This window comes from Copadichromis virginalis, linkage group LG19 (assembly GCF_057382275.1).
Source record: "Copadichromis virginalis isolate Kocher_CV1m ecotype Utaka linkage group LG19, C_Virginalis_male_GT1.1, whole genome shotgun sequence".
Classification (NCBI taxonomy): domain Eukaryota; kingdom Metazoa; phylum Chordata; class Actinopteri; order Cichliformes; family Cichlidae; genus Copadichromis; species Copadichromis virginalis.
In genome coordinates this window covers 18,307,226-18,334,327 of record NC_140636.1, presented here as the reverse complement: position 1 = coordinate 18,334,327, position 27,102 = coordinate 18,307,226, and the positions used below count along the sequence as shown (strand labels likewise).

Sequence of the window (27,102 nt, the reverse complement as noted above, 5' to 3'; positions counted from 1 at the left end):
AAATACATATTATGTTTTTTCTTGCCATGAGCTTGAAATTGCTGGCATTCTCATATAAACTGAAAGGCCAGTAATTTGGCCTATCATAAAGCCCGAACAAAAAGAAACAGTTGTCTTGCCAAAATTTTATCAGATGTACAGGAACAGTTTAATAGGAAAATGCTGTGCCGACAGTTCTAGATTGATAGCCATTATATAACCACAATTAGTTGATATAAAAATATGTCCTTTGTATGGTTAATATATCCTGTTGGACACATTCTAATGGTATAAATATTTCACGTGTCAGCAAAAAGTAAAATTCCCCAAAAAATGAATTTTAGAATGGGGACAAAAATCCTCTTAGTTTTGTTTGCTACAACCAGTAGTGATTTTTGATACGGGCGACATGGGCGGTTGCCCAGGGCGGCATCATGGTGGGGGGCGGCATCACGGGCATCGGCAGAAAAAAAAATTGCTCGTACTCATGCTGCCCCGACATCATGCCAGCGCATATTGGGAATGGTACAGGCACTGATCGGTTTTCTATCGCCCATTTGCTGGGAGTAAGGGCGCCCTCCGTTTGCGAGGTGCGCCTGCTGCTTGCGGCACAGGGAGGAGAGGGCGGGGTGGGGGGCGATTCTCTGGCTGGCTGGAGCAGCATCTAATAACCGACTCGCAAAATAAAAGAAAATAAAAACAAACCAACAAACACGAAAACACCAGACATCATGATACAGTCTTATCATTTGCACCGATGTTTTTTTCGAAATTCTATACGCGAAAAGTGAGCGCGAGAGCCCTCGGTGCGCCTGCTTGCTGCTGAAGTCAAAGTAAACTTTATTGTCATGTCATTTATTGTCTTCGGAGGCGGCGAATTGGCGTGAGAGGGCGTCTGGCTTGACATTACGGGAACCGGGTCTGTAAGTGATCGTGAACTGGAATCTAGTAAAAAACAGGGCCCACCTGGCTTGCCTGGCGTTGTGGCGTTTTGCCGATCGAATGTACTCCAGGTTCTTGCGATCGGTCCAGACCACAAATGGCTGGGCAGCGCCCTCTAGCCAATGGCGCCACTCCTCCGGGGCTAGCTTGATGGCTAGTAGCTCTCGATCTCCCACATCATAGTTGCTCTCTGCGGAGGTGAGACGGCGTGAAAAGTAGGCACAGGGATGCAGCTTACCTCCTTGCTGCTGGGAAAGCACCGCCCCCACTCCAGCATCCGAGGCGTCCACCTCCACAATGAACTGCCAGTCGAGATCGGGTTGGACGAGAATGGGCGCTGAGACAAAGCGGTCCTTCAGATGGGCAAATGCTCGTTGAGCCAGCTCATCCCAGCAGAAGGGAACCTTGGGAGAAGTAAGACGGGTCAGGGGCAGGGCAAGTTTACTGTAGTCGCGAACAAAGCGCCGATAAAAGTTCGCGAACCCCAGAAAGCTTTGAAGCTGTCTCCGGTTAGAAGGGGTCGGCCAGGCAACAACAGCTTGAACTTTTGCGGGATCAGTCTTGAGGTCACCCCGATCGATGACGTGGCCCAGGAAGGAAACAGTGGAGACATGAAACTCACACTTCTCCCCTTTAACAAAGAGACGATTTTCAAGGAGACGCTGAAGGACTTGCCTGACATGGCGTTGGTGGTCGGCGACAGATCGGGAGAAGATGAGGATGTCATCCAAGTAAATGAAAACGAAATGGTCGATGAAATCTCGAAGCACGTCATTCACGAGAGCCTGAAACACAGCTGGAGCATTGGTGAGACCGAAAGGCATCACAAGATATTCGAAATGGCCCAGGTGAGTATTGAAAGCCGTCTTCCACTCGTCTCCCTCCCTAATCCTGACCAGATAGTAGGCGTTGCGCAGGTCCAACTTGTGAAGACGGTGGCACCCTGGAGAAGCTCGAACGCGGAATTCAGCAGAGGGAGGGGATACTTGTTTTTAACTGTGATGGCGTTGAGGCCGCGATAGTCAATACAGGGCGTAAACTTTTATCTTTCTTGGTGACAAAAAAGAAACCAGCGGCAACAGGCGATGACGAGGGGCGAATGAGACCAGCGGCAAGTGACTCATTGATGTAGTTTTCCATGCTTTCCCGCTCCGGTCGAGACAGGCTATACAACCTACTGGTCGGGAGCGGCGCGCCTGGGAGGAGGTCAATCCCACAATCGTACGGCCGGTGAGGGGGAAGGGAGCGTGCCTTATCTTTACAAAACACTTGTGCCAGGTCGTGATAAACAGACGGTATGGAGGACAGATCAGGCGGTTCTGAAATAGTTTTATTGGGTGGTAGGCTCATGGCGGGGGTGGCGGCTTTTAAACAGGACATGTGACACTCCTCCCCCCACCCCGAAATACTTTCCTTCCTCCAATCAATCACAGGGTTATGTTGACATAGCCAGGGATAGCCCAAGACTAGTGGTGTGAGCGGGGCTTTAAAGACGTACAACTGTATGGTTTCAACATGATTACCAGAAAGAGTCAGGGAAATCGGTTCCGTGATATGAGTAATGTCTGGAAGACGCTGGCCACTAAGGGCTGTGACTTTGAGTGAATGAGACAGAGGCTCCGTGCTAAAACCTAATTTTAGCGCCAGCGAGGCATCAATAAAATTCTGTTCTGCCCCGGAATCGATCAGAGCGTCGAGAGAATGAGTCTTGAGACGAATCGTTAGCTTAGCCGCAATCATGAGACGAGAAGGAGACTGTGAACAGGTGACCTCGCCCACCCGTACACTCCTCACTACTGGCGGGCGCTGTCTTTTGGCCGCGCCTGGCAATCCATGGCAATATGGCCCTTGCGGCCACAATAAAAGCACTCACCGGCTCTCCAGCGACGATACCGCTCCTTGGGCGACAGTCTGGAGCGGCCCAGTTGCATGGGCTGTTCACTTTCTTCCATGCTGTCCGATGAGTGACTGCCGCTAGGCGCGCCCCCACCTGCCGTCTCCATGCGCCCCGGGGGCCTCTGGGAAATGTAGTTTCCGGTTCCCCGACGCGCCCGTAGGTGCTCATCCATCTTCACACATAGTGTAATCACATCAGACAGGGTCTTAGGAACATCTCTCATCATCAGTTCTCTCTTTAACTCATCACAAATATTATTCAAGAGAGTACTTATCAATGCCGACTGCCCCCAGCCAGTTTCTTCGGCCAAGGTCCAGAATTCGACCGAAAAATCCGCCATGCTCCGCCTCCCCTGCTTCAAATTTAACAGTCTGTGGGCAGCCCCCTCCGCTCCAGTGCCTCTTTCAAAAACACTTTTAAATTTGGTGAGGAAGTCCTCGTAAGAAATGTCTGGGGCTGTTCTTAACACAGCTTGCGCCCAGTTTAATGCCTGCCCACGTAACAGTTGAACCATAAAGGCGATTTTGGCCCCATCTGTCTCATATGTTCTTCGTAACTGACAGAATTGTAGTGTGATCTGAGTCAAAAATCCACCACATTTATCGAACTCACCCGAGAAAGGCTCCGGCGCTGGTAACGATCGCTCTGGAGGTTCTGTGGAAGCCGGCGTGGGGGAAACAGGCGGAGCGGCTGCAGATGGATTTGGAGCCGATAGCTGAGGAGAAACAGACGGAGGGGGTGAGGGTGGGCTTACCGACGGTAGACGTTGAGCAAGGGCTTGCGTGAGTGCGGCCAGTTGTTGATTTATGTGCCGAAGCATGTGTTCGTGGCGTTCCAGAATTGCCTGGAGAGTTGAGGACGGGTTGCTGGGTGGGATTTGAGTCTGCTGAGTCCATGATGGCTGGATCGTTATTGTTACGGTTTGGAGGACTCAAGCGCAGGACTCCGGTTCTGATGCTCACAAGAAGGGTTTATTTACAAGTCACCAGGTGTATATACAAGAATGTGCAGGGGGGGGGGGTGTTATATACAGCTGAGTGGGGGGAGAAGGGGCCTCCAGTGAAGTCCAAGGGAAAGCACGCGTTCTTCAGAATATCCACTGACACGATCACAGGTTCACACTCCGACACTGCCACACGGGAATCGCACTGGAAAAATCCAGGAAGCTCTGTAGACAGGGAGACAGGGTTAAGAACGACGCACAGAGGAAAACACTCTTAACTAAACTTGCTGTAGCTTGACTTCACTAACGCGTGGTAGACAACGATCCAGCGACGAACAGCAGTCACCTCCTGGCTTAAATGCTGCTCCCCTTAATGAGACCCAGGTGTCTCATCTCCCAAGGGCGTGGGCCGAGGGCGTGAACCCACAGCGAGTTCCGCCCCGGCGAGAGAGAAGAGGAAGAGAGAGAGAGAAACAGAGAGGGCTGATCAGCGTGCAGCTGATCCGCCTGGCCGTGACAGTTTCAGTTCTTTAGAGTTCACTCAGAGGCCTGTATGCCAGCTGGGGAATTCAACCTGCAACCGTGCAGACTCTTGTGAGCGACTTGAACGAATGCTTTCCTTAGAGATGGATCACCCTTGTGTGTGTGTGTGTGTGTGTGTGTGTGTGTGTGTATCCATTTGCACTGAAGCCCTCGACTTCTTAGCAAAACAGATCAAAGTCAAAGTCGAGTCTGCCTGTCCCCTGCTCACTTTGATGAATGGAGACCTGGCTTGATGGAGGGATGGGGAGGAAGGAGGAATAAAATGGGGAATGAATATATGACTGAAGTATAAGAAGCTCTGAATGAAGTGACAGGTTGGAAGGATAGATGGGTTTCACCTTTCCATCACCTTCTTCAATGATGTTCCTGTAAGGCACACTTTTAGTCACATGTTCTCGTTTCTCCCCCTCACTTGTTTTTTCTGTAATGGACATCTTTCTGCTCTCTTTATGTGATGCTTTTACTTTTTTCTTTTGCTTTTTTCCTTCTCTCATTTGACACTTCAAGTCTTCAGCACATGTTTCCATTTTTCCCTCACTTTCTTTTTGTGTAATCATACTGCATTCCTACTGTTAACCTCCTCCTTACCTTTCTGTGTGATGGCCTTTTAGCATATGTGTCTTCTCTCTAGTAGAGAGTTGAAGGACTGCCCTCATCCCAGGGGGACATTTGGCAGCCGAGAACAGCTGAGGGCCAGGCATAGTCTGGGTCACCCAACTAACCTATTCCTGCCTTCCTTGCCTCTGGTCCTGTGGGATAATAGGTGTGAGGAGGGAAAGGGAGAGGACAGGGAGAAGAGATAAAAGAGGAAAAAAACAACAGGAGGAGTATAATTCACACATGAGAGGAGACGCAGGTACATAGGACGCACACTCTAAGGTAATTAGTCATGTTTACAAATCCCTATTTCTGTCTCTTTGTTTTGTGTGCAGCTGTTAGTCATGCTGAATACTTCCAAACTGGTTTCTGTGTAATTTTCTTTTAAATGAATGAAAAAAGAGATTGCAAGAACATTTCCTGCACAAGATAAATGAAAATTATAAACTGTGAATAGATGTAACATAGTTTGAGATTTTATGTATGTGTCTAAAATAAGGATCTGATCAAGGTTGGATTAAAACAGTTATTTAATCTATGACTCATTTCACCTGTTCACCCACCATCCTGTTACTGCAAACAACCAGACTACCAATTCTGCCAGCTAGTCAAATGGCAGATCAGTAAATTGCCACTCGGACCCCTGATAAGCTTTCTGGCAAGCGACTGAAGAGACTACCAATAAGAGTGAAGAATACGTTTGACATATGACCTGCTAGTAAACGCTTTAGAGGGTCACCCAGGTGACCCGAGCAAGGCATGTCCACAGCGACCAGCAGGCAGCTTCATGACAAACAAATCCTTTTCACTGTGTATGCAGCTTTACAACTGAAAAGATTTATCTTCCCAATACATCGTAAAGCAGTAAAAGCTTGTGAATATGTCCATTATAGCCAACCAAGGGAATGATTTATTGAAGGTACACAAGCAAATTGAAAACAAAATCAAAGAAATCTCAGCTGTGACACATGTTAAAGTGTGTGCTTTGTTCTAAATGAATCAGTTATCAAAAGAAAAAGGCTATCTCTATATTAAAAAAACAAAAAAATAAATCATATGGATGTAATGAAGGACTGGAACAGGCACTTACTGTTAGACTATGTGGAATAAGATGACTTTAATCACCTTAAAGCTTCTTTATGGACGATGGAAGGTGAAACCTGGATGTTAGAGAGTTTATTTTTTGAAGCGTAAAGAAGATAAAGCTGCCACGACAGGTGCCAGCAGTCACGCTGCCTATATTGTTCACTGAGTTAATTTGGGAGTGATTTCTGGATGTTTAAAAGTGGAACATGTTTGTTTGGCTGCATACCGAAGATTAAAGGATGTATATCAAACAGAAAAAGCTTCTCATTTCCTCTTTGTATCTGCTTTATTAAGGCCATTTCTTTTTGTTTATGAGATTTAGAAATGCCGTTCTTCACAAAGAATGCCTGTCAGGATTTGTTATCTTTCGTACAGGAAGTGAATTCCTGTCTCTATTGCTACCTCGTCACATCGCACACGCTCGTATTATTTCTGACTTCTTTTCTAAAAGTCTCTGTCTCTCTGTTGTTCTTGTTCACCGTAGGCAGAAGCAGGAAATGGAATATGTGAAACTAGACGTGAGGGTAGCCATACTTATTTATTTTAAACGGAAAGCCCACAGGCTGGCTAGAAACCAATGATGGATGACAACGATGGACAGAGACAGTGAGGTTAGGGACAGACACTGGTCCTCATCCTGGTTATTTTTTACAAAGTAAAAATAACTATAAAAATGTATAAGTTAATCTCAGAGTGCGTTACACGTAACGTCTGTAGTACGATTACTTTTTATCAAGTAATGAGTAAAGTAACGGATTACTATTGCAAAAAAGTAAATACATTACTGTTGCTTTTGCATAAGCACGCTGCATTACTAAACCGTGATTTTGTTTGTAAAAGTGCCTCATGACAATGACGTATGATCAACAATGGATAATATGGAGTGCAGGAGAGAGTACGACCATACAGCATTTAAAGCGTGGAAATACTGACCTTTGTGTTTGATTCAGTAAAGAAGTGACAAAAACATTAGCGTCCGCTGTACACTCTGTGTGGGAAGAAAACTTCTTTCTACAGTGAAAAATTTAATTTCATTGAGCAAGCACCTAGCACGCCCCACAGGAATGTGAAATTCACAGAGAAACCCCCGGATCCCCACACTGACATGACTGCTGCAGCACTGGGCAAACCTTCACCTGCCCCACTCCTGCTAAACAGATGAAAAGAGATTTAAGAGAGACAGGGCTTAGTGCTGCTGAATCTTTCATTATATTTATTTTTTGCTGTGTTTTACTTGCATCTATTTGAAAGAGTGAGTGTAAAAACTAAAAATTATTTTATTTTATATGCTGGAATATGCAGAAAATAGGTTTAAATGTCAATTTAATTATATATTAATTATATATTGCATATAATTTAATTTTTGCTTGATGCAATGTGCATAAAATTAAAAGATTAAAACTAATTTAAAAAAAATTTTTAAACGAGACTTTTCCATTTGATTCACTTTTACATGATGGATTATGCAGAAAAAACAGAATTGGGCTAAAAGGTCTGTTGCTTTATTACGTATTCAGGCTGTGCATCATGTTTTTAAATGGAACTAAGTAATAAAGTAACTAATTACTTTTGAAAATAAGTAATCAGTAAAGCAATGGGATTACCTTCCTGGAGAAGTAATTAGTAACTAATTACTATTTTCAAGTAATTTGACCAACACTGGTTAATCTACACCTTAGAGGTGTGGACTAACATATCAAACAAACGGAAGAGTCTTTTATTGGTGTGTGGGGTTATCCAGCTCCAGGTTGGTGGTTAGCAATTTTTCCCTGACAGCAAAAAGGTCTTTAAATCCAAAGTGGGGATTTTCTGTACTTGGTACTACAGTCCAGGACAGAAAACACTGAGAGTTGGGGTAGGCTTCTTTGACCTTGAACTGGATATAATATACTTTAATATATTATATTAATTATATTATAATTAACAGAATTATTAAATAATTAACTGAATCTTTAAACAACAACAACAAAAACCTTTGTAAAATGGTGGCCACAGTACTTGATTCTTAGGTTTTAAAACTGCATATTTTTGACTTGACTTTGTGAATTTGTTGGGTGGATATGCTCTCATCACAAGAACAACGCTTAGTGTTGGTTATATTCCCCAGTGTACTTTTAAAATTTGCTGTTTCCTTTCTGCACATCAAACTCCACATTTCTGTTTCACTCAGACGCCCCATTTACTTTTAAAACCAATGTGTTCAGGCAGACAGCAATCCTACCTTCCCTTGAGCTAAATGTGCCTCTACCAACATATCTGGCTCTGTGTTACAGCTTCGGCCTCTGATGTGTACTCTCTTTTTTTTTTCTCCTCTCATATTTCTCCTTCCTGTTCCTGCTTGGTGCATCCTATCTCTTTTCATTGTCTTTAAGTCCCATTCGCTCTCCCTTATTTCTTATTCAGCTGAGCACCCAGAGATTACAAGGTTTCTTTTGTCTTTCTCTCATCGTCTTTCTTTCTATTTCTTTTTCTGTTTATTTCACTATTTCTTTTTGTTAGAAATCTCTTTCTCTGTTTCTGCCTCTTTGAGTAATCCTTCACCTCACTCTCTCTCTAGATGTAGAAATACATTCAAGAACATGCTGAATTCTTCATATAAAGAGTGCTTAGTGCATGATTTTGCATTGATGAAAGCACGTTCTCTTGTGGAGATTTAAGGATAACTTTGGTGTTTCAGCAGGTCCATTTTTTCCCTGTGCTCCACTTAAAGCTGCAACTTACTTTTGCATACTGCATAATGATGTGTTTATCCATTTTTACTCTGGTCTGCATTTTGGTGTGCACTGACAATCCCCAAAACTAGTTAAAAAGACATTTCTGTGGTACTGATTTGTGAAAAAACAAGCCTGAGTTTGGTATACAATACTCAGGTTTGTATCTGTAACAATATCCAGAGGCTAGCAATCAGAAGATCATTATCACTTATGGATGGCATAAAAAATCTGAGAGGAGACAACACAAACAATAGTTCACCAAAGCTCTTCTCCATACAGCAGCTGGAAAATTTTTGGATTTCTCCCCAGACTGTCTAACAACAAACTTTACAAACTTCCTAAAGCAAAATGCACTTAGGTGTTTTGGCTACTTTAACATTGGCTGGAGGTTACCTCTCTCAGTCTTTCCCTGTTTGTATTTCTGTATGGTTCCTTTCTTTTATTGACTGTTCTCCGTCCATGTGAAGTGCGGGAACAGCCTGGAAAACAAAATGAACCTTTTTTTTTTTCCTTTCAAAGCACACAACCTGGAATTTTAAATCTTTCAGAAGCTCTTCAAACTTGATCACACATCAGTGGAGATCTCATGTTACCTGATTTTATTGACCTTCCTTTTTCCAATGACTGGTTGATCACAGTAAGGGTTTCGGGCTATGGCGGAATCTTTTTGTATTACTACTAAAATCAGTGAAAAGAAAATGCTTCATTGTTTTTCTTGCTGCTTTTCTCTGGATACGTAGAGCCCATCTCTGGTCCAGATTAAAAATCTTTGAGTACTCCTTGTGATTTTAAACCAGATCTGAACTTTGTATTGCTCATCTAAATGTCAAAGTCCTCTTCCTAAACTCAGTTTGGTTAAGATTTGAGTGAAATCATCAGCTAATGATATTCTTGTTTGAAGCTTGGCTTAGAAACCTAATTACAGACTTTGCATTAATTTACAGAATCATTGAATTACAGATTCAGTCTGTTTCACTGTGACCACCTCAGAAAAAGGTGGTGGTATTGGAATTTGCATACAAAAAAACAAATGCTGTGCCACTATCTGTTAGTAAAGAATGTAAATTTTCTGCCCTGAAGAAGCCAGCTCATAAGTCGTTCAACCTTAAAAAGGTCCTACCTTTCAAAAACCACTTAAATAAGAAATCCTTCTTACTCGGATGCAACCACAAATGAGATTCCAGCTCTTGTTGGAAAAGATTTACGTACTTTAACTGAAATGGGGAACATTCTCAACTGCATTAATGAACATGTCTGTCTGTTTGTTAAGTTGTACAAACTCTCTGTGCTTCAGTCCCATTTAACACAACTTAAGTTGATGTTAAATCCAAGTTTATATGTTTCCCAAAGAGTCGTCATCTAAAATTCATAGGTTCAACAGCACTCAAAGGGCAGAAACAGTCATACTGACAAGGTTCTCTTGGTCAATATGACTGTTTTTGATGTTGCTCTTTTAATGATCTGTTATTCAGGTTTCTTTGGTCTCTTGCCTGTACTGAATATCAGTTGTAATTCTGCCTTTACTTATTATGTTGATTTGTGTTCTGGTTTTTGTGTTTTCTGTAGCCCCCTTGGCCAGATTTCTCATGCCTGCTACAACAGATTGTCAAACTGTAAACAGATCGGAGGCAGTGCTACTGGAATTTAAAGGCCCGTTTAGATGCATATAGAAAGTAGCAAGATCGTATGAAGCTTTTCAGTTCTGCTTTGGTGAATTATGCGTGAAGTCTCATATTTAATTAGCTTCATGTTATTATATGATTTGTTTTTTTACTCTGACATTCATCAAACTATGTAGACTTAACTGTCAAGATGTACTTGATAGCTTTTGCTGTCATATGCATGGTTTTACAGCACACAAACGCACACACACACACAGTTCCTTCATTAAGAAAGTGTAGGAAGTGTATTTTCCGTTCAGGGAGTTCACAATACATTTCTCTAAAGAATAAAGTCATCTACACCCATACATGTGCAGCAGCAGAGCATCTCCTGTCTAAATTTTCCACATACATCAGCAATTAACAAAGCTATCATGGGGCAGATGGTTGAAGAAGAAAGACAGCCAAAGAATCAAAAGGAATAAGGGATGGGAATGAGCTAAAAATACCTAATTTAACTTTTTATTTTGCTTTGCTGCATTCTTTAATCTGTTTATGTAATGATCATCTAGTCAGGGTTAAGGGATTTGGGGTTTGCCAGAGCTAAAATGACAGAAAGGCAAAAGGCAGGATGCACACTGGACAAAAACAGCTTTCAGTGTCATAAAAATATGATGCTGTCTTCTGCTGCTGTGCTGATAAAAATGCTGACGATGAGCATTAGTAGTGAACATTTTAGTAGTGTCCATTCACCAGGCTGGAACGCGAACAGCTTAGAGAATAAAGGATGTCGATGTGAGATGCTTCAACTATACGGCCCACTCTCATACTTTTGTATTCTGTACATACTAGCAATACCTTGATGTATTAAATATATGGACAGAAGTGACAGAAAGGATAAAGCATTTCCCGTAGCTTTAGGACACTGATTCAGTACGTCTTTCACACTGTCCAAGGATGTATCTGTCACCACCAATTGGAGACGCATCACTTGCTTCGCTTCACTTTCACTGCTGAATTTCTCTTTGCTTTCCAACCAGCATAAGGCTAACCATAGCTGCCTGGAGGCAACCACCATTTTCTGTAGGGAACTCCTTGAGCTGAACTCCAGATCTGAGAGGCACAACTTCATTGGGCACATTTGCAATGGATCTGCTTTTACTGTATGGACTTGTAAAACCACAAGGCCTAGGAGAGAGAAACATAATCTGCTTGCTATCATGACCTTCCAGCCCACCACCTCCACACCTCTCTAGCTTGAATGGTGAGAGTGTGTTGCTAAGTGGCATATGCAACTTCTGTGTGAGTATCTACAGCCTTGGAAGTCTTGGAATCGGCCACTTAGCCAATAATCTGCATTTCTGAGAAGTCTCAGAGGTGAAGCATCAGTGTAGAACCACACTGTGGAGCCGCTGAGTGCCACAGCCTCCAAAGACACTATGCTAGACCACAAGCATAAATCCAAGCTCTTCCTTTGGGAGAAGTTAAAAAAATAAAACATGCTGAACCTATGTTTAACCTTCTTCGCTGCACTACATAAATCATCACTGCCTAGCCTTTCAGACCAGTTTTACTGCTTCAAGTATCTTGGTTTCTTATTCTCAAGCAAAAGTCAAAAAGAAATGGAGTGATATCAACAGTAATGCAGAGGATCTACTGGACCATTGAGGGAACATTAGGGGCTCATTTCAACACTCACTTGCAGTTGCTAGTGACTGAAAGAATCGGATGGGGATCAAACCAAGCCTCCTCCTTTGTGTGGCAGGACTCATACTAAAGGGGAAAGTAAGATGTTCAGACATTTGGTCAGAGATCAGAAATTTAAGAACATTTAGCCCTCATGTGGCCTGAGAGTGGCTTGAAATCCCTCAAAAGAACCTGTAAAAGGCTGTTTGTGACAGGAACGACCTAACCGATTTGCTTAGCTTGCCTCGTGTGCATGCGAGCCCAGGATTAGCTACAGATAAAGACTTTCTAGGAAGATTTTCTAAGTTTGAGTTAATGAAAAGAAGGAAGAATGCTTAATACCTGCTTCTAAAATATACATTTGCTGACAAAAGTTAAATTATGACTTCTCAAATGGTATCGCTTACCGTACCTTACATAGCTCATGTCAACCTTATGCTATTGCAACTTAATGATGGATAAGGGTTGCTGTGGGCATATAGATGTATAGGTAATACCTCACCAACTGTCAGTCCAAAATTAATAACCTTAGGCTCTATGAATAAGAGTTGCTTGGGAGAATTTTCAGATATAACAAATCTACTTTTTCTTGCCCAGAATGACATTCAGAAAACCACAGGAAAATCATGATATATATTTTTTTTTGCTTCACCTTAATCAAAGCTGCTAGATGCAGTGAGTAAACACAGATGTTGTTGAATCAGATCTAAACAAATATGCTTAGACAAAAAAAACCCCAAAACAACACATGACCAACCTTCTGAAAATGCTTATTTAAACATTTTTTAAAGATTTATTTTTGGTCAGTAAACCTGTTTAGCTGTATGTGCCATTGCATATGGCCATATAATTGATCTATATCAATTTATATAAAAGTATAACTACTTGGTAAAGCAACTTATTTTTCTTTTTATTAATTAATGTGGGCAAAACGTAACGAGAGATTGCTTCATAAAAAAAACAGTACAAAACAGTTAACTCCAGTTATTATGGGGCTGTCTCTGACATATATTCTAAAAGATGTGAGATTTTTAAGCTTAGTCTTTTTTGCACACACAAACATCATCATCATCTTTCACCTCAGTCACTGAATCATTCTATGACTGTGAGCTGACAAGTAGCTTTTGATGGATAAATTTAGATTAGTCACACTCTCAGATGCTGTGAAGTGTGTATAAATCCTGGTATAAAAATAGGCGTGCATGTATTTTTATGCCACAGCTAATGTAAGCACGCATACGCACAAACACAAGCTGTATTTAGTCTAATTGTTGATTGTTTGTGCATATTTTTATATGTACACACATGAAAACAGACACACTGAGACTCACACATACACCATTGATCTGTATTTAACCTAGATACTGAAGTGATTAGCCAGTGGCTCTTGATAAGTCTGTCACACATTAAAGGCAACATAGCACATCCACTCTCACACACACATACATACATGCATATCGACTATGACTTGAGGCCTTGTTGCAAGATGTTTGTAACTCACTTTTCATATTTTTCCGTGCAACTTTTGCATCTTAGTCCAAAAGTAAAATAGAGCACGTCAGAAAATTATGGCAATATCAATGTTAATCAACCAATATCATTTAAAGGGATCCATTATCTAAATATAAAATCTATAAAAAGTATAATGAAATGTGGTGGATATAGATAAGGCATTATCAATCATAGGTAATTTCTGTAACTGTTACAAAGAAGTCCTATATGAATAACTCTTAATATTAATTGTAACATCATTAAGACCATTTTAATCTTTAAATTTAATGAAATTAAATGAAGTGGTTTTGGGAAATGCAACAAACAGCAGATAGCTATTTTCAGAGCAAAGAGTGTATTTATTTTCCCTTCAGCTAAAAAACCTACTTTACATTTACACACACTGACACCTGGGAAATGGCTGGTACAACCACATTGTTCTGGATTTAACCACTGGCCTGTTTAATGCTGGTCTCTGTATGGCTAAGTCAATTCTGGAATTATATTTAAAAATTGTTGCTTGTGTACTATCAGCTTTGGGGAAAAAGAAGCAGTGAAAAACCACAGATGACCTGACCACAGTACTCTCACCCCCTGTTCACTTTGAAGTACTCTACTACTATTTTTATTACTATGACACGATGGGACACCAAGGAGCAAGGTAAACACTGAGACAAAGGTCTGTGCAAGTTTAATATTTTCCTCACATGGCGGATTTCCTCTGGCCATGTCTTTACTGAGATTCACCTTTAATCTTTCTTTCTTCCTTTCGTTTTTCCTTCTTGTGCCTTTCTCTTTGTTGCTGTACACTTACCGTGCATTTGTTAATATTTCATCTCTTTCACTTTTTTTCCCAATGCAGAGCACATTAAATTTAGCGTTTCTGTGTGATTGGGTGTTAAATGTACTGCATATAAATAATGTAAGAGTGTGCTCATGTTTGGATGACTATAAATTATTTATCCCACCCTCAGCCCCCACACAGACAAATACAATATCCACTGCGACAGACTGCTTGCACGCTACAGTCCTACCTGTTTGTGTCTATCCGTCCCTCCTCTTTTGCTCTCTGTATCTCATTTCTTATTGAGAATGTTAGTTAAAAATTACAAGAGCGAGAGAGCTTTTTTCCATGAAGTAAACATCTCAGTGGCCTGGCTGGAGACCAGTATTTAGCATAGTCTTTTTCAAACTTAAACTGTGTCTTTGGTACATCCTCCAGCTGCACTCACAGGGGGGGAAAGAGATATGAACATTCTTTATTTAGTAACTTGGATAACACCAAGATGCAGGATAAACTAGGTAGTCCATTGGTTATATAACCTCTCACTGTGAAGTATTTTAGCTCTGTATTTTCATTTATATTTTATATACCTTTTAGCGAACCAAGTAACTCTACTTTGTGCATTTTTTCCCAAATAGCTTGTGCTGAGGTACTGCGCATAAACAAAACTTAAATTGTCAGCTTTCAGCTTTCCTTAAAAAATCATTATTCAAATGACTAAACGGCAGAACCTTTAAGAAAGTAAAGCACAAAAGGTGCAGTCCTATTTAACTCTTAAGTAAATCCTAAAATCAGGCAGTGACTGAATAAATTAGTGTGATGGATGTTGCCCTTAATTCTTTTTGTATTAACCTTCTACTGTACGAGGATTACATGCCAGAAAATGTGCAAAAGAGAACGTCATGAAAATGTCAAAGAAAGAAATGTGTTATAAGGTGAAAGATAAGACCAGCATGAAGATGACAGGAAAGCAAAGTGTGGCTACAGAAATCAAATTTAAAAAAAAAAACGAGGTGTGTCACTATGACAACAACCTAATAAGTATAAAATATATAGGCAGGGCATTATTTATCTATTTAAATGTTGCCTAAATAATAGGGGTAACATAGAAGTATAGATGAGAACTGAAACTCAGTGACTAAATCTGAGGTATTTAGACAGATATAATTTGCAATCAGCTTTCACACTGATGACTGACAATAGCTGGTTTGACTATTGACAGAGATCCCAGTATTGTATTATTGATTCCCTCAGGGATGTAAGGTAACTAATGTCTATAAATGAAAACATAATGTTGGTAATTACTGGGTTATACACAAATAATACAAATAAGACATTCAGTAAACACTTAAATTATGATTATTTTTATTTTGTGTTGTCAAACTAAAAAAAATAATAATAATAGTATTAGTAACCATTACTAATTACCCCACTTTGTCATGTAGGTAAAAAGTAGTATAAAACACCACACACTATGACCGAATCACAAAACAAACAGTTCTGACAGTAGGCATACAAGCGTGAGGATTTGCTTTCTTGAATGTGTAACTCACTTAAGCATTTGTAGAATATGCTTGCAGTCGTGGTTAAACATTTTCTTGTTTATGCTGCCAAATAACACCGAATCATTGCACAGATGTTATTTAAAAACCAAATCGCAGCTTTGCTCAAAGCTTCATTTGCTAGATCTGACAAAGTCTTGGAAACATGCATACTATATGATACTAAGAGTTGCACATGTAAGATGCCATTTTGGAATTTTGTTATGGAATAAAGCTTAAAAAAAGAATAAAGTTACATATTATACTAAGTATTATTCATCAACATAAACCAATTAACTGTATCTGAACTGCTTGGGTGAAATAAAATCACTTTTTGGCCAATTACATATTTTGTGGTGTAGCTTTGGATATTTATTATTATTCGTTCCCTATGTGATTAAAGGATGGAGACACATCCATATTTGCAATATAATAAGCTGAAACCTGATTATCTTCTTTTAAGATGAAATTCTTTTTTTTTTTTTAAATGAAGCAATTGACGTTCAAGGTTACATTCAGAACTGCAGACGCTGTTGGTTTGGGGATTGTTAAAGGCTGTAGCTGTTTGATTGCTTCTGCACCAACACAGAGAAAAGTCAATAGTTGAGATGTGAGGGCCTAGTGCTGGGACGGAGGAGAATTTGGGAAGAAGAAGCTTCTACTCCTCTAGGAAATATCCTTTCTGTTAGATTTGCAAGCTGTGGTTTTCCAGCAAGAATATTGCTGTTTTATCTTTAATTCCTTGGAAGACTAAAGTTGACTGCTTCTCGATTATCATTTTCAAGTGCCTTACACACATGCACACATGTGCACAGGGAAATACACACATGCACATTTTCTGCAATCTTATCTGTCAAATGCACTAGTGCAGTGCAGTAGAAAATAAGATGAGAGACAGACAGGCACATGCGATATGTGAGACCAGAGTGTAATGCTTCCACATTCCACGTTGTGCTCTCATGCAGGCTATTTTCAGATACCACACACACACAGACCGACAAAGTGTCATTACAAGCTAATGCCATAATATGTTTGCCATGCCCTCCCACAACATTTTGCTCTGTAGGCCAGCCCCATTTACTGATCTACATATAAACAAACAAAAACAATGTTGTTGTGCGCATTCAAATGCATGTGTGCGTGTTTTGCATGTGTATTCTTATATAAGCGTGCAGCCTCCTCTTGCCTGGAGGATGATGATGGAAACTGTTTGTCATCCTCCCACCTTTTTCTGTCTTTCTCTCTCTCTCCCTGCTCTGTCTTCATCCATTCAAATCAAAGGTACTTTATTGGCACAAAAAAAGGCATTTCCAGACTAGCATTAGAGTGCCGACATACGCAAATAGCCACTTAATTATGAAATCTGAACGCACATAATGATGGAGAAAAAGTGACTGCTAAAAGTGAGTGAATGGTTCAACGTATGTGTGAGTGTTCTAGGCAGCCTTTCAATGCATTTTAGTAATGAAAAATGCAGCTTTATTGCATTTTATTATTCCTTATGAAATGATCAGTTTCCTACGCTGCTGTCAGATAACACCCATGCATTCATTTAAAATTATGCCTCATATTGCAATGCTTTCAGTTGCTAGAGTAACGGAAGAGGAAATAGTCCCGTTCAATAAAGCTTTCTCAACTAAGTGTGTCCATTAGGCATCTTTGACAGGAGACTCTGCAGCTGGTGCAGACACTTGTGAGTGATTCCATGTCAGCTACCGGACCAGCTGACCAGGAGGTGAAGCTGGACGGTTTAAAACATTAGAAGAAATTCAAAAATTAAACACCGTAAAACAAAGTGTTTTATTCTTCTATGAAGCAGACTGTTTTATGGGGCATATTGTTGGGAACCCAACACGTAACACTAAGATGGTGTTCGCAGCTAGTCGGGTAAATGTGTTCATTGTGTTAAGCTTGAAAAGATTCCTGTGATCAATAAAACAGTTTTGTTAGCGTTGCTGTGCATTTTAAGCTATCTATATAAAAATATATGGAGAAAGAAAACTGAGCAAAACTTTGACTGTGATTTTCTCTAAACTAAAAACGCTAGTTGTGCACACGGTGCTCTCAGACACTACAAAAGACTGCTACAATATGACTTTGCTACTAACTCCAATTCACCATGTCACTTTGTATATATTTGTGGCTAGGTTATGTGAATATGTATCTGGAAGTAAATTATTTTCCTTTTATAGTGTCAGAGCACTTGATCAAAGAAAAAAAGAGCTCACTCCTTAAACAGTCACCCAATGGTGGAGACCAAAACAGAGATTAGGCCAGAAATACAACTCCAAACAAATGTTAATGTTGCTCTGTTTCTGATGATTGTGTTGCATTTTGCTTATTAATTATTAACTTTCTGAAATCCTGTAGGTGGTGCGTTCATGATTAGTTTTAATACCCCCAAAACAACCCATAAAATAAAGTCATTCTACATCAATACTAAAGAATATGTGAATATTAGTCAGAAATATTTTGTAATTTCTAGATAAATCTAATGATAAATCAGCCCATAATTAAGTACTTTTTTCTAGTTATTTAATTTTTGCTGGGATGCATTTTTATTAGCTATATTAAAGCCATTTTGATGTCTTAAATAAAAAGACTGTCCCTTTCTTTTTTTTGTCTTTCTCTCTTCATTTTATGTTATCCTACTTACCATAGTACTGTATTTGAATCAATTACTGCCAGTTTCTATCTTTCATTTATTCTAATATAAAGCAGGCTGACCCAATTTATAGTGCTTAAATAAAATATTCATTGCCCCTTTCCAATTCACCATTAATACTTTTTTCACCCTAGAGACCTAATTATGAAAATAAACCCTTTCTGTGTATCGTTCCCCCTCTTCTTCAAATTCATCTCAGTAATCCCACTTCCTTTTGCAGAAGGGGTCGATTCACTTGTTTTGCATTTATTTATGTCAGAAACAACGCAACATTTTGCTTGTAAAATAACCCTGCTGGTTAAGTTTATCATTCCTTCTGGTTTTGCTCAGTTTGCTTGTAAGTGTGCACTCACTTTGCTGCCATGTTGACTTCCAACCGTCTAAACAGGGTTAAGACATTTACAGTACATAATTTTTTTTAGCAATAAAAGTGTATTACTGACACGCGACTATTTTCTAATTAAGCATGTATCAGTATTAATATTGAGAAAGACACATTTTTAAAAATGTTTTTGTATATTGAAATAAATGTTACACCATAACAACCTACATGGTTTTAATTTGAATTAATCTCGCTTCCATTTTAGTCCAAAGCATCCACCTTTGTCACTCCAGTCTTCTCTATCCTCTATCATTACATTTGTAAACCTCCTCTGAGGGTTTTTTTCTCCTGCCTGGGAGCTCCATTTTCACCGCCCTTTGTTCAGGATATGCAAACTGCTCAACGTGAGTTGTCCCTGTGATATACTCCTTTCTAACTCTCCATCTCCATCTCTGCCTGTTTCCTTTGTGTTAATGCCACTTTCTGCAAACCATAAATCATAGCAGGTTTCCTAAGTGGGGGGAGTGGATGGAGGGCGCTCTCTTCTTTGCGTCTCTTCGCATAGTTGATTGCGTTGTATTGTTGACCCCAGGTATTTGAACTCATTCCTCTTCTCTCCAAATCATATCTCCACCTCTTCAAGTCTCATCACTGTCTCACTATCCTCATACAAGTCCTACACAACCCTCACCAATTTATCTGCCACTCATGACAGTGCAACAGTTCGTCTTTTGGGACCCTATCATGTGATTTCTCTACATTTACAAAGACACAGTGCAGCTCATTCTGACCTTCTCTACACTTCTCCGACAACACTCTCAAAGCAAACATCACATTTGTAGTGCTCTTTCTCGACATGAAGCCATGCTGCTGCTCACTGTTGTCACCTCTCTTGCCTCGCGTCATGGCTCATCTGCTTTATCCCTCTGTAGTTACTACAGCTCTGCACATCACCCTTGTTCTTGAATCCTCAAATATCCACTCTCCCTCCAATATTGTCGACACTTTTTTGTCTATATTTCTTTTGTGCCATTTTGTAGGTTAAAATATCCTTAATTTTTTTAACGTGTGCTTGCTTGAATGTAACAGAAAGTCATAGTTGTAGGCAGCAGATGCTTCCCTTCTCTTGGTTTGCCAATCTTCCAAAAGTTGGTAATGGCTCTCATTTTAACTATATTGGGTGGGACTTGTCACTGTAAAGGGACATACATAAGAGAGTTTAGATATGTTAGGTGTGTCCTTCTAATTTCTTCTCATATATACATGTACGAGTATATGAAAATGAGGTGCATCTGTAAAGGTGGTATAGATTAATAGAATGAAAGAAACATACATACCTGTGCTTCAAGTATGGGATGCGTGTGGTATGTGATATAAAAATTTAGATGACAGTGAGATAAATGGTACTCTTTATTTCAGCGTAAAAGTAAACACCTTAATCTAAGGCTGTTATTTATGCACTGTTGCAGTTTTGATTAGGCAGAAGCTATTAATGAGTCTTTTAAGCCTTACATTTTTGGAAGGATTGTTCATTGTTTTTTTCAGTTAAAATTAAACAACCAGGAATTTTGTTCTCAAGGTTAAGAATTTCCAATTGAGCTAGACCTCATGGCCATGAGCAGGAAAGCAGGTATTAAATATGAATTGATGAAATTGAAGTGAGCCCTTCTTTGCTTCAATCCACATCGTTCTGTTATCATATGTATTCACAATTTTAATCTAAAAGCACCCTCATCTGTGTGCTGCACTAGTACAGAGAATATTTTTCGAGAAAATTCTTCATAACGGTCTCCAAACTGCCTTTATTCAAAATCAAGGGAATGCTTTTCAAAGGAGACTCAGTCACTTTTCATCCTGTGACTATGAGTCATAAATGCTTCTTTTATTCACCTGTTGCATGCACTCAGAAAAAATGATGCCCAGCAGAAACAAAGCTTGTTAATCTTAAGAGAGCTTTGCAGAAGATCACCAAAAGGCCTTCGAGCTATACTCACAGCCATAAATAGCAATTATTATTTACCAACCCTGCATTACACATACAGTAGCTCTGGGCATTTAGGAACCATTATTGTTTTCATATTGTGAAAGCCTAGATTTTTACTGGGTGTACTCAAAATAAATTGTTTGTTTTGAACATGCACGACTATTTTAACACATGTTAGAGGTTTTAAAGTGTTTCCTGCGAATTGATGGAATAAAAACATTTTTTGTTAGGATGACAAAACAAAAACACCCAAAAATAAATCACTGTGCTAAATCACAAAATGTTAAATTGCAGACATTGCCAACAAAAAGTACAACTGAGGATTTTGACAGTCTCATTTCTTTTATGGATGTTTTTATGTTTTAAAATGTTGTACATACTTGGCCCAATCCTGATGCTACATCTAAATCCAAGGATCACCTAAGTATACTACAGTGAACATCAAGGCAATCCATGGGATGCTTTATCATTTCAAATGCAAAATCTTAATCTGCATGTGAAATAAATGAGTAAAACGATGGTTTAACATATCAGATTCGAAAAATTCAGGACATCACCAATGTGAGTGGGATTCATCTTCTGGGATCAATTTCTGAAGTATTTTGTTCTGAATATAACAATCCAATTAGCTTTCCAGTTAGTTTCCAGTTAGCCTCATTCAAGATTTTATCTTAATACAGAATGCATTCTAATCTAAACCACAGTCACCAAACGTCATTGATACCTCATAAAATAATGAGCTGAGACAGTTTTACACAGTGTCTTCAGCCGCTTTGATATATGCATCTGTGTGCATTTTGACAGATTTTATAGCATAGAAAGTGTATTGTGAACATGAGGGTGCATCCATTCAGTGATACTTTGCTGTCTCTTGAAAAATAGTGGTGTGATGCAATGTTGCAGAAATAGAATTGTAGACCAGATATTACACAGCTTCTCCATGAATCAGGCACTTAAAGCACCAAACCGCCAAGATCTCATGTTACAAATCTTACTGTCTCACTGCTTTCTTCCTTTTACTGCTTCTCTTCTGTTCTCAGTCATACAAAAACAGAAGCCAGTGCATTTATAACTGAATCTAAAATCAATACATGTCTCAGGATAGTACATCTAGTATACATTTCTGTGTGCATGCATTAAACATGCTTCCACATCAGTGTGTCGCCTATGGCTTTTGGGCATGTGTGTGTTCTCACGTTCCACTCCTACCAAAATGACCTTGGCGGTGATCATCTTGAATTTCAGGCAGCTCGTGTACTCCTATAAATTATCCAGCTGGCTGTATCTGCCTTTGATTGGTTTGATTTGAACCATTAAATCCAATTCTGTCATGAAGCGGAGATTGTGATGCAGGACAGGAGGCAGGCTTAAGGAGGATTTTTCATCCTTAATGCAATGAAAACATGCATGTGCAGAATGAATTCAGTATAAAGTCAGGTGGAGAGACTGAAATAGACTGTTCAGTAAACCCCTTTCCTAACCAGCAGTTGTTCTGGTAATACATATAGCTGGGAATGAGAGATATTTATATACAAAACTCACGTTTTTTAAATGCCACAAAGACCAGAAGTATAAAAAATGGATTGCACAATGTGTTCACCTGCTGCAAACAGAAGCATACATCCCTTTCTTGAACACTGTTGCAGTAGTAACGAGTATCCAGCGGCATTTGTTTTTTTGTTTTTTAGGTAATTTTAGGTACTCGCAGTTGAAAACTGTACCTGCTCCATATTATTTATGAACATTTATACTCTAGTTTCCATGACTGTTGTTACACAGATTAGTCCTTATCCCAATACCAAAATATTAAGCTTAACTATACAATTATGGATTAAAATGGTCAACCTGAATATTACCTGCAAAGGTGGCACTCCATTCAATCCTGATATAAGTTGGTCTTATTGTTTTTTTTTCTTTACAGTATATAAAAATTATTTATATTACAGCCTTTCTTTGTTCAAGTTATGCATTCTAACAGTATTTTCAGGATAGTGTTTGTGGGAACTATGGTGTTAAACCTGCTTCACTGCTCATCTCATACTAGTACCAACAGGCTTCTCAGATAAATGCATCACCACAAGTAGTGGTAGTTTGTATTTTAGTGATTGATAAAGCCTGTTTTTTGCACATTGACCACTGAGATGAAAAGGTTAATTGAAGAATGTTTTAACACATTTTTAGGTTAGGTTGATATTTTTTAAAATTATTAAGTGGAATCTTTAGCAAATCTATCACTATTATAATTAATGTGTGTCTGTATGTACACAGAAGGTATCGAGTATCTGTTTTAAATGCAAAGCATGCATACAGATTAGACTTAAGTCTTGGTGCGGCTGGGATTCATTTTCCTGTGTGTGTGTGTTTAGGCCTACTCGGCGCTACGTTCTCACAGTGCACTAATTGAATAAAGAGTAATTGTGATGTATTTAGGCAGCTGCTGACCCCTGTTGTTCAAGTGAGTAAACCATTAGCTTAAGCATAAGGTTTACTTCAGTGGACGCACAGAAAAACAAAGCAAACGGTGCAGGAGAGAGAACACAAAGCCAGCAGGTTACGTTAAGTCAGGGGTGTCCAAACTCCGGCCCGCGGGCCAACTGTGACCCGCGGGCCATTTTTAATTGGCCCACAAGTAATTTTATAAATAGAATAGAATATGGCCGCACATCAACTTTTGCTTGAGTGTATTGCACTTCTTAGTTTTAACATCATGGGGAGCTGCTGTTGATCAAGGCAGTTGCTCCACCTAAAAGGACAATCACAGAAGAAATGTACCCCAAGTTACTAAACATGGCAGAACCAAAGAAGCGAAAGGTAGAAAGTGAATGCAGAGAATTTCAGACACGGTGGGAGAGTGAATATTTCTTCAAAGAATTCAAGGGGAAGTGTGTCTGTTTGATCTGCACTGAAACTGTGGCAGTTATGAAAGAGTATAATGTACGACCTCATTATGAAACCAAACATCAGGCCTATGCATCCTACACTGGTGCTGAGCGAGAGCAGAAATTAAAGCAAATGGTAGCTCTCCTGCGGGGCCAGCAACAGTATTTTTTTCGTGCTCAAATTGTCCAGGAAAAGGCTCCAATAGCCAGCTATGAGGTCGCCCAACTCATCGCAAGACATGGCAAGCCTGTTTCAGATGGAGACCTCATAAAACACGGCCTCGTTAAAGTCACCGAAATAATGTGCCCGGAAAAAGTGCAGGACTTCAACAACGTCAGCATGTCCAGAGATACAGTTGTGCGACGCACTGAAGACTTGTCAGCCAACATTAAACTGCAACTGTCTGATGAAGCTGTGCTTATGGAAAGCTGTGATGAAGGCAGTTTTGTCTTTAATTATATTCAACAATATAACATATTCGATCACTTTTAAGTGATTTTTCTAACTTTAATACACTAAAGTTAAGGTTATATACCTAATTTCTAGTAGGTGGCCCAGCCCCTCCTATATTTTTATGTATGTGACCCGCAGTGAAAAAAGTTTGGACACCCTTGCTTTAAGTGGTCTGGGCATTGGTGCATTTTGTTATGCATTAGATGCTGGTATAAGCCATGAAAGGTGCAGGCTTGTAGCCACAGAAGACCATGTAAGCTATTAATTTGATTGACAAAATGAAAAACAGAAGCTGAAAGGTATTTCCAGCAACAACAAGTATAACCTACAAGCTTTAATTCTCTTAAAGTCTGTGAGCATGCAAACACTAGCGCTGGATGTTGTTGCATTTAGCTTAAATTTTGTTTCGATTGACCCAGATCCTTCTTTAATAGGTGGGTGCATTTCCTGCAAGTGCTTAGTTGCATTAATGAGTGAAATTAACAGGGAAGTGGGAGCTTTTTTCCAACATGCTTTTCCAAGTCAAAAAAGAACACATGAAACACAACAAATCTTTTTTGATTCGATCTGACATCATTATTAACGTGAATAACCACAAATAAGTTGCATTTATTGTCATTTAGTGTGTATGGCTCATGTCTCGTGCCGAGCTAAAGAAAACACAGGGTCCACATATTAACTGCTCTGGAGCTCTCAATCATGTCACATGAGCTCCCAGTGGCAATATCTACGAGCACTTTAACCCTTTCCACCCTGGTGATTCCTGTACAAGGTTATGTTATTGACCCGCTGCCACTTTTAGAAAGTTTCCAAGCATGGCCCATCAGTAAATATTAAAGTGGATACAATGCTTTGCTTTATTTCTGTTGCATCCCATTCGGTAGGGTTGCAGCTGAATTGCAGTTTGGAAGAGGCTAAAATAAAACCTTTAAAAAAGAAAAATCCTTCTCGTTTAGTGTTTAGGACAAAAATTCTCACACGTTTTTTATCCACAGAGTTCAAGGTTATTATTTTGAATTACATTCTGAAGACATGTCTTGCTGGATTTTGGGGCTGTTACTTTAGTCGGAAACTTCAAAAGTAGGGTAGAATCTGCTGGGCTATATTCTCTTTAATGTGCTGAAAAAACAGAAAATTAAATGTGATCATTTCTGTGTCAATAATCTGATGCAATGTGGTTAAAAGCTACAGAACAACTCTGAAGTCAACCTCTCTTTTTTGTCATCCTCGAGTCAGCTTGAAAACTTTAAATGATTAAAAACGTGAATTCATCCAGATCAAAGAAAAAATGCTTGCTTGTTCTTACCTGGTGGCTGTCTGAGGTGGTGCAGGTCATCGACTAATCTGGAAGGTTGGTGGTTTGATGTCTGGCTGCTCCAAATATTGGGCAAAATATTAAACCCAAGTCGCTCACTGATGCATCCATCAGAGTGTGAATGTGTATGAAAGTTAGATAAAAGCACTTTAATAGAAAGGAAAAAAACATAGAAAAAGTGCTTGTATGAATGGGGGAACGAGGCGAGTTGTATAAAGTGGATTTACGATAACTAACACATGTAACAGCAACAAATTCACTGAAAGGATTTCATTATAATATCTGATGTTGATCTTACACCATAAGGGAAACTTTTAAAACTGGGGTACATCATAAGATACTTCAGTTACAGTGGGGCAAAAAAGTATTTAGTCAGCCACCGATTGTGCAAGTTCCCCCACTTAAAATGATGACAGAGGTCAGTAATTTGCACCAGAGGTACACTTCAACTGTGAGAGACAGAATGTGAAAAAAAATCCATGAATCCACATGGTAGGATTTGTAAAGAATTTATTCGTAAATCAGGATGGAAAATAAGTATTTGGTCACCTCAAACATGGAAAATCTCTGGCTCTCACAGACCTGTAACGTCTTCTGTAAGAAGCTTTTCTGTCCCCCACTCGTTACCTGTATGAATGGCACCTGTTTGAACTCATCATCTGTATAAAAGACACCTGTCCACAGCCTCAAACAGTCAGACTCCAAACTCCGCCATGGCCAAGACCAAAGAGCTTTCGAAGGACACCAGGAAAAGTATTGTAGACCTGCACCAGACTGGGAAGAGTGAATCTACAATAGGCAAGCAGCTTGGTGTGAAAAAATCAACTGTGGGAGCAATCATCAGAAAATGGAAGACATACAAGACCACTGATAATCTCCCTCAATCTGGGGCTCCACGCAAGATCTCATCCCATGGGGTCAAAATGATCATGAGAACGGTGAGCAAAGATCCCAGAACCACACGGGGGGACCTGGTGAATGACCTGCAGAGAGCTGGGACCAAAGTAACAAAGGTCACCATCAGTAACACACTACAACGGCAGGGAATCAAATCCCGCAGTGCCAGAAGTGTTCCGCTGCTGAAGCCAGTGCATGTCCAGGCCCGTCTGAAGTTTGCCAGAGAGCACATGGATGATACAGCAGAGGATTGGGAGAATGTCATGTGGTCAGATGAAACCAAAGTAGAACTTTTTGGTATAAACTCAACTCGTCGTGTTTGGAGGAAGAAGAATACTGAGTTGCATCCCAAGAACACCATATCTACTGTGAAGCATGGGGGTGGAAACATCATGCTATGGGGCTGTTTTTCTGCCAAGGGGACAGGACGACTGATCCGTGTTAAGGACAGAATGAATGGGGCCATGTATCGTGAGATTTTGAGCCAAAACCTCCTTCCATCAGTGAGAACTTTGAAGATGAAACGAGGCTGGGTCTTCCAACATGACAATGATCCAAAACACACCGCCCGGGCAACAAAGGAGTGGCTCCGTAAGAAGCATTTGAAAGTCCTGGAGTGGCCTAGCCAGTCTCCAGACCTCAACCCCATAGAAAATCTGTGACGGGAGTTGAAAGTCCGTGTTGCTCGGCGACAGCCCCAAAACATCACTGCTCTCGAGAAGATCTGCATGGAGGAATGGGCCAAAATACCAGCTACTGTGTGTGCAAACCTGGTGAAGACC

General features: G+C 40.0%; 1 protein-coding gene across 1 annotated transcript in view; it reads left to right on the top strand.

Moving 5' to 3' along the window:
* Nucleotides 1-27,102, top strand: part of LOC146685917 (leucine-rich repeat and fibronectin type-III domain-containing protein 5-like) — a 137,731-nt gene that overhangs the window by 77,557 nt on the left and 33,072 nt on the right. The window lies entirely within an intron of this gene.